Source organism: Nematolebias whitei, chromosome 12, assembly GCF_014905685.2.
Source record: "Nematolebias whitei isolate Nwh7 chromosome 12, NemWhi1, whole genome shotgun sequence".
NCBI classification, from domain to species: domain Eukaryota; kingdom Metazoa; phylum Chordata; class Actinopteri; order Cyprinodontiformes; family Rivulidae; genus Nematolebias; species Nematolebias whitei.
Genome location: NC_056509.1, coordinates 33235473 through 33239929, shown reverse-complemented (window position 1 = coordinate 33239929; position 4457 = coordinate 33235473). Strand labels below are relative to the sequence as shown.

The window sequence follows — 4457 nt, the reverse complement described above, 5'->3', positions numbered from 1 at the left end:
TATATATATATATATATATATGTGTGTATATATATATATATATATATATATATATATATATACATATACATATATCTACAACTGGTTATCCTTTGAAGTCAACTCGGCTCATGCCACAGTTAATCGATTTAAGCAAACACAAAAATGGCTCTAACTCTGTTAACGTCACAAATATTGAACTATAAATTGGTGTGGTAGTAGCTGAACTGATCCCCAACACATATCCTGAACTCTAACAGATCTCGAGGTCTTTAGTCAAAAAATTTGGCATTAACTTATCTTTTGAACCGAACCACTGAACAGATTTTATAAAATTCTCAAAAAGTGATTATTTGATCAAAATCAGCAACTGCTTAACATCTAACATAAACCCCATGCAAGATGGCACTAATAGCTAAACACAAATATAGTTATAACTTAGATATTTGTACATATATTAAGAGAAAGCTTTGTGTGGTAGTAACTGAGAGTCATCCCTATTACACAGTCTGACAGTGAGAGGTAAAAGAAATGCAGCATTATTTTCCAGTTAATTTAGAATACCTTTAGCCATCACAATGTGCGGTTTTTGACTAAATTGAAGGCTGTGATCTTGTAACAGGATGCACTCCCTGTGGGTTTGTTGCTGATGGTTCATGTTGAACCTTAAGCATTTCTTTACCGTCTAGAGATGCAGATTTAATGTTCTAGGTTAGGGCTCTGCAAAAGCCATTTTTGCACCTTCGTTCACTAAATTGAACGTGTCCAGAGACACTACAACTGTGGTTATCAACTGGTGGCTCATGGGCCGCTTTAAGTTTGTTGGAGGGGGGGTTTGTGGCCAGTAGGGGCCACATGTTATAATGCTAAAAATATCTAATGATTTTTAATATTCAGTGATATTTTTACAATTTAAAACAAATGAAAAACCATCTTGTAAAACAAGGAAAAATAAATATATATATATATATATATATATATTTTTTTTTTTATTTTTTTTTTACCAATTATTAAAAAACAAACTATGAACTATGCAGACCTGTGAGTTGTTTTTTTTTTTTTATTGTGGACAAAATTATTAAATATAGAAATAAAGCATAAAGTTAAAGTGAGTATGTTTTACTTCTTGTATTAGTTCTAATATTCAGATATTTGCAAAAGAAATGACCAAAGGGGGAAAAAAACTGAAATATGAAAACTGTTGAAACTAACTTTGGTTGTTGTTGGTATAACAAACAATAAAATTGTTTTATGTCAGTTTTGGTCAAAGCTTGAAAAAGCCTCTGCACAGGGACCAAAGAGCCACAGGTTGCAGATCCCAGTTCTAGGTGGAGAGACATTTGCAGAAAGTTCACCCAGGTGGTCAGAGCTTGTTGGTGACAGACTCATTGTGCTCTTATTGTTTTCTAATTTTATGCTCGAGGCAGAAATCTGAAAGTGACTCTTATTCATTGTTGCTGTGTGAGGTAAATACCATCTCACACCGGATGTCTGTGTCTGCTCAGTAAAAAGATGTCTTGTCCTGGCAGCGTCATAATCCACATGCAAATCGGCAGACACAAATTCACATGTACTCACAACATCCACCTCTTTTTTTTTATTCTATGTGACACAAATTAGGGTGGTGCCAACTTGGAAGTGTGGAGTTCTTCCCAACCCACTGACGGATATAAGAGGAGTCTGTGAGCTCTGCAGAGAATCAGATTAGTTGGAGGCATGGGTTGTTATTTTAGAGGGGAGTTCCTGGTAGGGAGGAACATTGAGGATGAACAGGCAGAGAAAGCAACTAGACAGAGGGGAGAGTTTTTTTTGCTCCAAATGTTCATCCACATGTGCCATAAATCTCAATTCAAGTGCCTCTTCACCTCAAAGGCTAATAAATAAATAATCAGTTCAGAGAAGAAGGCCTGATGCAACATGAAGGTTAAACCATTCAATAACCACAAATGCACTCCAGAAGATACACTGTGTATCTTCTAGAAGCCAGAAAACAATGATGCCTTTTTATTGACATATTTTCCTAAAGCTAAATAAATAATTAAGTGACGGTTTAGCGTGCAGCATTTTCCAGTGGCAGCATTATGTGCCTGTGATTTATGCATAAAATGTATAAAAATCATACAGTTTTACAAAAAAAAAAAGTTTAATTGCTATTATTTTCTGCCTCTTATGACTGCACAAATAAAAGAAAATTGCTCTGTACGGGAATTATTCTTTTAAATTTGTTTTAAATTTGGACCGGATTGTAACAGCGCGACGGTTCAGTGGTTAGCACTGTTGCCTCACAAAAAGAAGGTCCTGGGTTCAATCTCTGGTTGGACCTGGGGTCTCTCTGTGTGGAGTTTGCATGTACTTCTCGTGCTTGCGTGGGTTTTCTTCGGGTACTCCCACAGATCAAAAACATGCATGTTAGTCTGCCTTCAGGCCCAGGCCTTGCAAAAGAGATCTGTGATCTCAATGGGATTTGTCTGGTTAAATAAAGGTTAATAAAAAAAATAATAATGATAGACAGAAAAGGTAAAAAAAATTAAAAAATTAAAAAAACAGCCTAGAGCTGGTTGCATCAATTCCAAGGTCTCCTTCTTCTCGTATTAGTTTATTCGTTTGTTTTCCATAAATCTCAGCTCCCTGATAGATGGAGACCAACTTCAGATAACAAATGAAGGTTAGGAAGTTCTTCCACGGGGTTCACTAATTAGAGCTCAGGACAAGAGTGCTCGAGGGAAGAGCTGTTCCACAGCTGTCTGAAGAGATTCATGGAGATGCCATTCATGATCTCACACTGAATTTCTTTAATTATTGGTCACATTAGCGAGATCCGCTCTATTAAAGAGATCAGTCTCCCCATCATTGCATAACTTCTGCATATTATTATTATGCTCATAATTGCTTTTAAATAACTGAACATGACTTAAGAAGTGTAACACATACATACATTAAATCACGGCCTTGGGAGCTAGGGGTGGTGAGGGTTCTAAAGCATCATTTTACAGAAGACTAAAAATAACACAACAAAAGGTAAAGAAGGAAGGAATAATGACTTATTATTGGAGGAAGTTAAGTAACTGTTTGGTCACGCTTGTGGTGATGCCCTTGACCTGGCAGCAAAGTATAATAGAATGGCTACTCAAAAGCTATTTTGGATTTCTGTCTATTCCAAGTGGATTCTGAGTGGAGTAGCAGAATCTGTAACTGTTAACAGCTCGAGTACTCGAGGTGACCGCCTGCTGATGAACTCTTTGCCTCACGTTGCCAGAGTACCATCAGAAGTGGAAAAAACTGTCCAGCAAGTGACGAGAAGGCAGGTATGGGCTGCACCGCTGGACAAACAGCACGTCTTTACAACCTCACTAGATATCACTACATTATGCTGCAAAGAAGGAGTACATTTTTTGTTTCATGTGCCTTCAGCCTATCAAAGGAATAGTTTCTTTACCGCAGCTTGGGTGAATGTAAATTATTTATTTATTTATTTATGGCAAGAGGATTTTCCAAATGGCACAAAGAGCAAAATTCAGTTTCCATGAGAAATGGCCAGTGTACCAAGATAAGAAAATAAAAGTCTTTGCACATTTCTCCACAAATAAACCCACTTTGTTTGCAGTCTGCTTTATAGCAGCATATATATTTGAATTATTTATTTGTTAACCTATTTTTATCCAGGCAAATCTTATGGAGATGACAGAAAATGTACAAGGATTTAAATATAATTTAAACAAAGATACATGATATTTTCAGCTCTGCTGTTCAGCCGGACAGAATAGATATTTTCTGAGGATGGTGGAAAGACGACATCTTTTGTAAAGTCTTGGCGATAAGCTGCAAGTCTTTCTTCTCCTCTAAGGGACAGCTGGAGAACCACACTGTTCATCCACAGCTCAGGAAATATTCTCACTGATGGGAGTTGTGAAGAGTTTCTATGGGAGCCCCATTTTTCTGAGGGTCCACTAACGTCTTTCCTGGGCCTCCTGCAGATTCCTGGTGTCCATTTCTTCCCTGTCTAGACTGCAACAAATACCAATAACTGCACTTGTTTCTGATATTGCAACAGTTCAGTTTCCTACTGAGATTAATAAAGTATCTATCAGAGGGGAGCGGTGGCGCAGAGGTTAGAGAAGGTGGGCCTGTGATCAGAAGGTCGCAATCTCAACTCCCTGGACCGACAACATCAAAATGTGGTTGGGAAAGGTGAAACACCCACACCTGCCTCCATCCTCATTTGCCCCACTCTGGGCCCTTGAGCAAGGCCCTAAACCCCCAACATCTGCTCCCCCGGGTGCCCTAGATAGCAGCTCTCTGCTGCACACAGAGGGCTGTGGTAGCTCGGTGGTCGTGTCAGGAAGGACATCCGGCGTAAAAACAAGTGCCGTCGTCATGTGAGATAGTTCACTGTGGTGACCCCTGAAGAAGGGAACAGCCGAAAGAAGATCTATCTATCTATCTATCTATCTATCTATCTATCTATCTATCTATCTATC

The 4457-nt window shown here is 38.3% G+C and overlaps 1 protein-coding gene across 1 annotated transcript in view; it reads left to right on the top strand.

Moving 5' to 3' along the window:
• LOC119418196 (potassium channel subfamily K member 2-like) overlaps positions 1-4457 on the top strand; it is a 41544-nt gene that overhangs the window by 36213 nt on the left and 874 nt on the right. The gene's annotated exons all lie outside the window — the stretch shown is intronic.